Consider the following 12,221-nt stretch of genomic DNA (forward strand, 5'->3'; position numbering starts at 1 on the left):
AGCAAGTTCTTTTCAGCAGATTTCAGCTGAAAATATGTCTGTGTGTATCTAATTAGAACTACATAGAAATATTCATAAGATTTTTGAATGTTTTACTGAAGCACTTCTCATTGTTTCAGTTTGGCTCTTAGATGCTAAGATCTCAGCTCACTGCTTTTGTAGCACAACCTGATATAAAAAAGGAAATACCCCATCAGCCATACTCAATTGGGAATTTATGTTGCAGAAGGTCAATTTGAGAATACTTGCTTATATCAACCAAAAGTCTAGTCTAATACTAACCTCCTAAAGATAAAAATAGCTATCTTTTTAACAATTCATAGCATCCCAGATGACCGAAAGTTAGAAGTCCTGGTTTGAGTACTATAGCTTTGTACTAGTGTTGTTGTCTTTGTGCTTGAATTATACCAAAGTAAAAGCAAAACACTACAGCCAGTTAAACAGCTGCAAGATTCCCACAATTCTGGGATAGTATATCTGAAGAATATGATGAGATAAAACATGATAAATTCAATTTTAGTATTTTTATATCCAATAAAATATTTTCCTAGAAAATATATAATTTATAGTTCAATATGGTCATTAAACTATTAAAAACAATTTTAGGGCAACATAGTTGAACCCTAGAAAAGTTTTATAATGTAAAAAAGAAATTACACATTTACTATCTGATACAAACTGTGTAGCATTAAACACTTACCCCACTCCAACCCAGAGGAAACAGCTTTTTTTTTTCTAAAATAAGAGGAACATTTAGCCATTGTTCTTGTCCAACTGAGATGCCCCTTTCCATTACCTATGATTTTGAAATAGTGAGAAATATGGCAACTGGATTTCTTTCCAACACCTATTAAAATTTGAGGCATTTTTCACACTTATTTGGTCATCTCAGTATGTCTGTAACTGTGTTCCAGTATGTGTATAGTTCTGTAAGGTGGACAAACATTGCTTCTCTATTTTACAGATGAAAAAAATGAAGCATCACAAGCAATTTTCAAAGATGTTTAGATGGATAAAACCCTAAAAGTTATGCACCAGAAATTTTCAACTCTGCTCATAAGTATCACTCTCATCTATGAATTGCCTAAGTTATCATAACATGTAATTCTGAAACTGGCTATAGGAAAATAAGGACTGCAAGTCTCTAAGTGATTACATCAGGAGACTGTACATCAAATAATAAATCATTGTTGGAGAAATGAATTGTGGAATTTCACAATTTCTCCACAGAAGTCAAGGGCAAAAAACCACAAGAACAAAATGTTCAGATGTTTACTTGGGTGAGACTGAATCTCTGTTTACAGAGGAAAAGAATAGCTTCTCCTATTTTTTGGAAACTAGGAAAATTACTTATCAGTTTATTTGAATACAGAAAATCCAAATTTAGAAAACCACTTGAAAAGCTGCAGTCACAAGGATATTCTGTGCAAAGCTATTTTTTTAATCTCTCGAATCAATTCTGAGTGATGCTTTAAAGCAATTTTTTTTACAAAATAAAATATTTGAATGCTCAGTTGTAAATACTAAAATGTTCATCTTAAATCCCATTTTACCTGTCAGAGGCATAATCAATTTCAAACAAACTGCATGGAAAAATGCTGTTTGATTAGAAATATGATTAAAATGAGAATTTCTTAAACTTAAAATAGTGCAAGCTGAGAAAATACTCCAGGATATGGGGGTTTAAATCCTATGAGATATTATTTAGCTGAAAAATCTGCCCTGCAAAGTTTCTGGAAAAATATTTTTGTTTCTTATCTGTTGCTAGAGTAAGCCCACATTAAATAGAATTTGAGGTATGGATTCCACCTATTATTTTCCCAGCATTTCAAGGGCAAAGCTAAGGTGAAAAATCTTTGAAATAATTTCTTCCTTTCACTCCCAGGAGAGGAGAAGTTTTCTGTTACACAGAAATAAGGAAGGAATCTCACAGCTGTTATGCTTTTCAAATCCCACCATCATTTCTGGAACATAAACTTCAAGACACTCTCTTAATAAAAAGTTGTTCCTCTGCTTTCTTCCCAAAGAAAAAGACCCACAGCATCTCATTTAAAAGGGAGTGTGCTCATTTCTTCCAGCCTCGTGTAGAAATGTCTGTGGCCTCCACCAGATAAGAGGGCCTTAGTTTATGAGGAAAGCATGTACTAAATTTTCCAGGGCTGAAAACAGAATAGGACATGACTGTAAGCAAGAGGGTCAGAAAACCCCCTGAAATTGGCTACTTCAAATACTTTGGGTAGCAAAAAGAAAATCCATAAAGCATGTTAGAAGAGGTCCTTAGTATGATTTGCTCCACTAGACACAGATACCAAAATCTGACCTATGCTCCCTTACAAAACAGATTCACTTCAACCTAAAAACAGACATCTAAAAAAGGTGTTAATTACTCTCTCTTGTGGTGCTATAATGACTAATTCATGTGCATGTTTAAAGTTAAGCAAGAAGAATCCACTGGTTTTTTTTTCCAACTGGAAAAGTGGGAGAATGTTACTGAGCAATGATGTGCAGTTGCCTTGTAGAGCAGTCAGAGGAAGAGATAAGTTGAAAGAGACATTAAGACAGAATGGTGAGGAAAAAATGCCAGACTAGGCTCTGCATAATCAAGTAAAAGTGGCTTTGTGCTCACTGGGAGGAGAAAAAATGTTGCCGAGAAGTAGGTTAAGTATTGCCTAGGTACAAATCAGAAATAGAAGGGAAGATCCTTCATAATCTGGAAATCAAACCCCCAGACAAGCAAGAGGGAAAACTCTGAAAAAGGGTTGAGACAGAAAAAGAGAAGAACTGCCACAGCACGAGATAATGATCAAATAGAACAAATAGATGTGCTGTGCGAGAGTATCTGAACAAGAAAATGATGTGAAGAATGGTCAGTCCTACTTAGAACACCCAAGCAGCCTGAAACGCAGACTACATAACTGAGAGAAGTCTTGCTGATTGCCTATCTATGATTCACAGTGCAAAACAGAAAAGCACCTGAGAAGAAAATCAGTTCTCTCAAATAGAGAGAGAGCAGCAAAACTCTTCTGATCACTCTTAAGTACTCCCAAGTAAGTCTTGTTCGCTGTTCACTGACCTGTGAATTGTTTTACTGACTTAAAAAGGGCATGAAGCTCAGAGTGGTGCAGAGGGCCATGGGATGTTTTAGTTGTGTGGTGTCAGCAAGAACACACTAGCCCTGATGAGAAAGAAAAAAATGCATACATTATATTGGCAGTCTTGGTCAATGATAAATTATGCAATAATTTGAGGTGACAAGTGACAACAGATTGACTCAACATGTTCCATCTCCTCCCTGCTCTAAGAAACATGGATGGAGTCATAACGCAAAAGACACTTTATAGTAAGGTGATCACTATCCGAATTTCTTGACAATGGCAGTCTCCTAGACACAGCAAGTGAGGATATGCAGATTCGTTACAGGTGCCTTCCCACATGAATTCCCTGATGAATTATCTGGGCTGCATATTGTCAGTGACTAAAGGGTAGGGACTGGATAGACTAGTACTAAAAGAAGGGTATACTGCTAGAGAGAGAAATAAAACTGTAGGGATAGCGAAGCAGGCAACTCCAAGGTTGATAGCTTTGCCTACTTGATAAGCTTCATCATATTCCTACATTGAACTTTTTTCAAGTGAGTTCAAAGGGTAAAATCCCATAAGTAACCCTGGGCTATCTGGAAAAAAAGCAAAGGAATCTCCACAGAAACAAAACGTGATTTTTCAAGTTGCGCATATTCTTGGTCCTTCTCCATGAAATTCAAAAGGCTAAATAAGAAAGAGTGCTGGGTTTTGAAATGAAACATTAAATCTGATTGTTAGCAATAAGCTGGTCACGCCTTGTCAGAGACAAGATGTGTACAAAAATACAGTCATCACTTCAGCAAGGAATGCAAAGCCTGCTTTAAAGATTGACTGTTTGCTGAAGACTCTCCAGCCCAGTAGAAAGCAAGATGTTGATTATCTGGACACAACGAAATGTAAAGCTTTGCTTATACTGTTGTTTCATTTCATGATGTGAATGAAGCACACGATGGAGCACAACAGACAGTACAACAAAGTCTGTGTGGATCATATGCAAATACAGAGATTGAAAGGGAACATCTTATACTATTTTCCTGACTTCTAAAGTGAAGAAGAGTGTCAGATCTTTAAGGTAACCCAGCAAGGACCTAGTCAGATACTTTGCTGCGTTCTAATAATCAACCTCAATACATGCTCCTCAATACAATACACAATGTCTTGGTAATATAACCAGGGTAGCACAGAAGCAGAGAGATGCTTTATAAATAGCTCACCATCTATTTATAGGATCCATAAATGCCCACTGCATTATGTGGGCCCGAATCATGTGAGATCACCTTATGGCTCCATGTTAACATTTCCTCTTTTATGGTCTTTCAAATGCTCTTGTTAGATTTTCACAAAGCTACTTGTAAATATAAATACCATATATAAAATATTTAACAGATGCTCAAGTGCACCTTGGGATGATGACTACAGTCTCGAATGACCTGTTTATGGGATGTGTGCCCACATTTCTGCTGAGTATTGCATTTGCAGCTTTTGGAACTGCGTAGTAGAAAGTAAATTTGCATCTTCATCCATCATTTATGCATTATTTTCCTTTATTTTCTTTTAAATCCCTTCCCGATAACACCTTCCCTATAGACACAAAATGTAACAACAGAGGGGTCCTCACTAGTGTCTGCATGTCCTACTTCCAAGCCACTATAAGAGGAACATAGGAAGGTGATTAAGTTGGGAATAGTTAGGGGAATTAATGTCTCTACAGTAAGAACAGGGATTCTTCTCAGTGTTTTGTCTCTGAGTTGTGCACTAAAGAAAAACATGGTCCAAAGTACTAGCACTGGATGAGTATATGATATGAAGTAAAGTATATAATTTCCCTGATAATGTTTTATTGGATTGTATTAAATCAAACTAGTCCTGTGTAAAAGATACAACTTTCTTCCTCCTTCACACTCATGTCCACATAAACATACAAAATTAAAATCATGTACATATATATATAGCAAAATTAGATGCAGTCTTGTTCCCTGATAGTTAACAAAAGGGTGAAGTGCAGCAGCAAAATGCCTCTATTGTACCTATTATTATAAAAATATAGCTTAAATACTATAATTTTTGGAAAATATTCTAATGGAAAGTAAGGACATTGCAGCATTGGTTTGAAATAAGCAAGAACCAAATGAAAGAAAATTTGCTGAGTTTAAACTGGTTATTTGTTCACGCTTGCAGAAAGCAGATCAAAACCTACACTATACAAATACAGCTGGCAACTAGATTTGCTTTTTGCTTTTATGTAGAGATAGACTAAATGTGAAATTTACTATTAAATCTTCATTTAATCTACTGTGAATTTTAGGTTGATATACAAAAAAAGAAGTAGAGTCTACAAGCATATGAAAACATTCCTTTTAAATATTTTGTTCCTCATAAATTCTCAGCAAGTAAGCTGCTGTTAAAATTTTTTTTCTTGATCAAAACTGAGCAAGAAAATGCATTCTGTGTTGGATTGACTAGGACCTAAAAGACAGCAGATCTATAAATGTGAAAATTAAAAGAAAATATTAAACTGGGAAAAAATATAGCCTAAGATTATTTTCTTTTGCTCAGATATTTTGCCATAGTAATTTAAACCTCAACAATTTCAGTTATCACTACAAACCACTGTAATTGTCTTGATTTACAGTTCTCGCTTTCTCAAGTGCAGAGATTACTCATTTATGTGTTATGGTTTGGATCTGTCAACAGCCATCGAAATCACTGATCCTATATCATCCTCAGAAGGATGGAAGTGCTCTGCACTGTCTGTCCAAGATGCACCCTTCCCAGCCATTGGCTAAGATCAAATGCATCATCTTTTCGTATCACTTTAATAGCTGATACATCTTCAGCCTGAAGATTTTATATTAAATGGATTTGGAGGGCATGGGAAGGAGTACCTGCTTCCTCCATCCACTCCATGCATCAACCTGAAACTGTACTGTGGCCGCATCATGACTGCCTGTCAGGATGTGATATCTGCACATAAAACCACCCTGCATGCTTCGGTCTTTTTTTAGGCAGAATCTGGATCCATGGTGCTTCCATAGATCTTCTGGTGGTAAAATCAATGGCCACAACACCACCCATCCCGCTGAGCCTATGTACTCCACGGGGCTGATGCAGCCACTGCAGCTATGCTCTTCATGGAGGATTCCTGAGATCTCGGGTTGGAGACACAGTGTATATGGGCAAGGCTCGTAACTGTGACCGCTTGTGTCACAGCTGGTCTCACTCTTCCCAACAGACTTTCACAGACTTTCCAAAATAAGTTAGAACAGACTTAATTGTGCTGTGGACTGAACCGGTCCTGAATACATCTGCAGCTAGACCAGGGCAAGGATTTTTGTATATGTCCCCCAGCACGCCAATTTCTCCTTTAACAAAGTGAATGATGTTCTATAGCTTGTTAAACAAGATGTCAGTCCTTGCTAGGTGGCAAAACCCCCCATTCATGTCAAACATGAAAAGACCACACAGATCGCACTGAATGACAATTTCACCCATGTCTCCAAGTGTAAAATGACTGAATTTACTGTCAGCTAAGTCAGAAAACCCAGTAAAATACAGCACTGTATAATGGCTACCTGGCAGTGAATTTGTATTTAAGCCATTTCACTGCCATTTGTCTTTATCTGATTAAGCCACCCGATTTATAAAACATGCTGGAATACAATTTATATACAGCAATATAATCCACCTAGTGGTCTGGTTTCCAGAACCACAAGGACAAACATGCTCAAACCATAAAGGTACTCTCAGTGCCAGATATCCATTTATAATGCCTGCTGAAAGATATCTCATCATTACCATCTCCGGTATGGATGAACTGTCAGCTACACTACCACAACCTCTTTCCAAACCTTTTAAAAGCAAGGAAAGTCTCAGTCATGTCCAAAACACAAAGGTGTTTTATGAGTTGGGAGAGATTTCCTCATCAGTGCAGTAATATTCACCTTTAGTGAATCACTGTGAAGTTAGCACTACTGTAAACCTTTGACAGAGAGGCCAAATTTTCCAGTGGATATGAGAAATGCCACAAACTTGATAGTGTCCTGTGTATCAAAAGTGGATATTGGAACAGATTCTGAGCCTGACAACTTTGGTCCAAATACCACAAATCATCATAAAAAAGTAAAATTTCACTGTGCCTGTCCATTCAGCAAAGAGTACATTTTTTCTGACAGTATCTTTAGAAATAAATGTCCTAAGTAGAATACTAAGTTCTTAAAGATCTATGTCTTATAAGGCTTGTGAAACATTTCTAATGAAAAATCAGAGGGTAGAAGATACCTGGTTTTCTTTCTTAAACAGCAGCTGAGTGAATGAATGGAATAGATGCTGCACCGACAACCACCAAGGTTCAAGTTTTTATTTACATGGGCAAGTGCAGTGAGGTTCAAAGATGTGCAAGGTCTCCTGCACATCCCATCCACTGCCTGGATTTAAAGGATTGCTTCCAGAGAAAGGGGAAGAGTAAATTTGCTTATGCTTACTTGATTTTCAGAATACCTACATAAGATATTTTAAACATAACAGCCAATTAAAGCCAACAGTAACTGGATTCTGCAGCATGAGTATCTCTGGCCCAAGAAGCAAACTGGGATCACTTGCTGATTCCCCATGTCAGTAAAATGCCATTTGATGGATGGCCTCAAAATTGTTTACTGAGATCAGTTTCAACTGGGTACATCCAGTTTGCTCCTCTCTCATCAAAAGACAGTTTTCCAATTCACAGGGAAGAATCATTGTATAAAAGTAGTCCTTTTTTGCTGTCATTTCTTATTTTACATCTAATTTTGTCACCACCTCTCTGCACCTCAATCCATAGTCCCACAAACCTATACCATGAACAGACCACAGACAAATAATTAGATAAAATAAGCTGAGATTTGTCAAAAGTTTTGTTTGATGGACACTGTTCTGTTGTCTCAATGGACCTTAAATAAGTGCAATTAGAAAAGAAGCAGGCTAAAGGAAAAGAGACGTGAACTTCAGTTTTTAGAGCTCATAAAACAATACTTCATATTAGAAGTTTTTCATGCTAGCAAATCTTCCAGAATAAAGAGCACAGGTAAGGAATGCTTGCTATCAGTTGAAAGGGTAAACTTTCTTTCTGACTTAGTCTAGCAAGTGTAAAATTGGTTGCAACTAGTCATAGAATCGTAGAATCATTTAGGTTGGAAAGGACCCTTAAGATCACCAAAACCAACCATTAACCTAGCACTGCCAAGTCCACCACTAAACCCTGTCCCTAAGCACCATATCTACATGTCTTTTAAATACCTCCAGTGATGGTGACTCAATCACTTCCCTGAGCAGCCTGTGCCAATGCTTTACAACCCTTTTGGTGAAAAAATTTTTCCTAATATCCAATCTAAACCTCCCCTGGTGCAACTTGAGGCCATTTCCTCTCATCCTATCACTTGTTACCTGGGAGAAGAGACTGACATCCACCTTGCTACAACCTCCTTTCAGGTAGGGAGTGATAAGGTCTCCCCTTAGTCCATAGGAAAACTTTCCCTCATTGCACCCATTTGGTTTTTGCAGCATCCCTCCCTGTCTTGCTGAGTGTCTCCCACACCCCTGTTCCCCCAGTGCTGGAAGCCTTTTGCCCTGAGCATGCTCAGATGCTTTTGTGCAACCAGAGCAGCCAGAACAGAGGAATACAAAATACAACACCCAAGAAAAACTCAAAAGCAAAAGACACTGTGTCATCTGCCACAGAACTTTACATGTGCTCATCATGAGGCCTGGTCCTTAGGTCACAAAAATAACCTGAAAATGTTCAGCACTTGAAGCACCTTTTGTAAGTGGGATGGTCTGAACAGTGATTATGTTGGGTCATGCACCAGAACACTTCGTTCACTGTGGATATGGTCCTGTGTTACATAGCAGGTGAATGGACCGTTTCTACCATCAGTTTTGAGCTAGATAGATGTGGGGTTAATCTCACTTAAGTGTATAAACCTACAATTTAGGCATCAACATCTGACATAGTTATTGGGAACCCTTTTAGAGATAATGGAGAGAAACCAGCACAGGGCTTAGTCAATCTTAGACATAAGTTGATATATATGTCTCAGATTTTAGTTAGAACAATCAGGAAATTATTATAAAACACACAAATGAAGAAGCTTGGAGTTGTTTTAATGTTGACACCAAACACTATATATATTTCCCTTCACTTTTCCTGCATAATTCTTGTCTGTCTTGGTCAGTGGGCTGTTGACTATCCTCCAACCTCAGAAACATATTTCACCCAGACTTTGTTCCTTTTCTCCTTGTGTAGGAGAACATCTGGGCTTTCAAGAAGAATAGAAAATGGAGCTGTGAGGGGGGCCAATTTTTTTCTTAATATAGAAAGGTCAGTTTTTAGTAACAAGATTAGGATACATCAGGTGGCCTAGGCCTGCCCTTTGCTATGTGCCAAAACACCAGAGTTGATCCTGCTGTTCTTCTGTCCCTTGGCTATAACTGCATTTATAAAACCCAAAGACAGCTTTGGCAAATAACACTGGAATAACACAGTACAAAATAACACTGCAGAAATATTTCCTTGTACAAAATGACGCCTGGAAGTGGGTTCCTACTATAATCGTCATTTTACAACCCATGTTCCCATTTCCCCTTCTACCCATCACCCTTCTGACTGGCTGTGTGAACACACTTCCAAAATGGTGAGATAAGCGACATTGCTGCTGCTAGAGATTGGATGAAAAGAACTGCTGAGCACCTATTATGATGAGGAAAAGTTAAATAAATAAAAAAAAAAAAAGACTTGACAAAGAGAAACACGTTGAGCCAAGACTGAAATCTTGACGCACAGAAAGCAGACTCCCTCTCTCTCTCTCAAACCCTACAATTGTCAAGGTTACTGAAAGACAACCTGAACCAGAAACAATTTCACTATAGTTGGATTTCTCCATTCAGAGGAAAAGCATTAACAAAACCTTTTATATACTCTCTCTCCAATTTAGAAGTATATATTCCCTCTGTAGTAGTTGAAAATAGATGTGAAAATTTTAACACTATTACTTATGAACATAGGAGCACAAGAGAGAAAAGAAATTTCTTTAATCTGTTTTTTAACATAATGATCTTGCTATATTATTATTTAATGGCTAATCACACGATACTGAACTAGCAAGCAAACCCCTTATGCACTGCATTTGATTTGTTTGCATTTTAAATGTCTGATTAGTAAGTGGCAACTAGAGATGGTTATTACAGGAAGCTATTACATTACTTACTCATTTAATACACTGACTTTTTATGTCTCTTTCCCAGGAAAAGTTTTTAAATGAGAATAACATTTGCAGGAGAAAAGTCCACACCGTGGACTAAATAACACTTGGCTACCTCACTATCAATACAGTACATTTTCTTGAAGAAGGCTCTGTTTATTTCATGCATTGCATTTATTATTTTTTATACTCTGTGAATTATATGGTTTTAATTTTTTTTTATTTAATAATAATGTAAAAATATGGTATACAATGAGGATCAGATTAAACTCTGCAGATTGGTTTTACTTATTACTCCGATCCAAAACAGAAAAGTTAATTTTACTCCCTTTATTTGATTAATTGGAATCTAAATCTCTCATCAACTTTTTGTGAAACTTAAGTTCCACTGAGTTGTTTTTCCCCTCAATACACTTATTATTTATTTAAGATTTTTGTCCTGAGAAAGACTATGTTTGCACTGTACTATGCATTATACAAACACAGAATTAGATGCCTCCGTGTTCTAAAACAACAAACATAACCCTGCATTTAAAATGTGAATTCTGCTCATTTTACGTATTATTTTTCAGACAACATTATAATGACAACCAGTTATATTTTCTTAATTGTTGAGTCTTAAAATCTGTGTAATTTGACAAAACGTGGGACATGGTCCATAAAACAAATTAAACCTGAATTAATGATAACTTTCTATTAGTCACAAATTTGACAAACAGATTCAGAATCAAGAGAAGCAAGGATACAAAAGGAAAACAATGTAATTTTGATTGTTCAGTGAATGTTGGTGTCATTTTATAGATGATCAATCTTTGCTAATAGATTTCTACAGCAAAGCCCTTGCTGTTGTATCTTAAGTCCCAATGAAGTACTTATAAACTTCTTGCCGGTCCCAGCTGAGTTACTTGCTTTAGTATGAACAGTAACTTTAGAGTCTACTTCTAGAGACAGTGAAAAAAATTTTTTAAACCACTCAAGAAGAGCACAAAAAACATCTGAACATTGCTTTGTTTGAATGAATTTTAGAGAAATTTTGATCTGAAAATCTTCAAAGGTTTCAAGACATGTTTCCTGTACTCAGAACTATTTGAGATCAGATACTATTCTGAACGGAAGAATGAAAACATTTGTTTGCTTGCTTTTTGTGGGAAAATGACAGCATGTGAAGTATAATAAATGAAAATTTTCTTGAGTGCTTATTCCCATTCCCTACTCACTTATGAACACAAAAGAAAAGTGAAGATGGAGCTGCAGACATCAAAATCAAGCGCAGTCTATTCTGGGAACAATTTATAGTGTAAGTAAAAGTGTAATTAAATAATGACTTCATTTCAGCAGGTTCCCATGATAAGAATCAATAGTCAGGCCACTGATCTTGCATTAATTTGCCCTCACGTCGTCACTATATCTTGTCACAGTCACACTTTTGTGACACCCTGAATTAACCTTGACCATAACCTTGGCTTTAAAATAGAAGCTTTTTTTTTTAATTCCCCTCTCCAAAGGCTTCAATGGCTGCTTTTGGGGATTAATCATATTCAGCAGAATTCACATATGCAAGACATGATCTTCAATTCTAAAAGGTATAACAGGTATAACAACCCTTGCCCAAAAATGTCTTCTACGACATAATGAAAACTGTTACACGTTTAACTTATCTGAGCCTTTGCTGAAAAACAATTTCCTTTTACTTTAAGCCTTGCAGATTCCTTGGAAGTAAATACTGTATTTTGATCTTAGTCATAAATCCAAAAATGCTTTAGAAAAAACAACATACAAAGAAAACAAAAGGAACATGAGTAAATTGTTGTAATATTATTTTAAGTTTTTGGGCCTACTATTGATGCTTTTTGTTTTTTTTTTCATGTGCAAAGAACCTTCTGATCTTCTGCAAGTCTGCGATCAGCAC

The 12,221-nt window shown here is 36.6% G+C and overlaps 1 protein-coding gene and 1 non-coding gene across 2 annotated transcripts in view; one reads left to right on the plus strand and one right to left on the minus strand.

Annotated features, from left to right (window-relative positions):
* Positions 1–12,221, minus strand: part of GPC6 (glypican 6) — an 857,177-nt gene that overhangs the window by 246,208 nt on the left and 598,748 nt on the right. The gene's annotated exons all lie outside the window — the stretch shown is intronic.
* Positions 5,844–5,987, plus strand: LOC137660704 (U2 spliceosomal RNA). Its single transcript, XR_011047768.1, has one exon. It is a non-coding gene; the product is annotated as a U2 spliceosomal RNA (small nuclear RNA).

This window comes from Nyctibius grandis, chromosome 2, assembly GCF_013368605.1.
Source record: "Nyctibius grandis isolate bNycGra1 chromosome 2, bNycGra1.pri, whole genome shotgun sequence".
Taxonomy (NCBI): domain Eukaryota; kingdom Metazoa; phylum Chordata; class Aves; order Nyctibiiformes; family Nyctibiidae; genus Nyctibius; species Nyctibius grandis.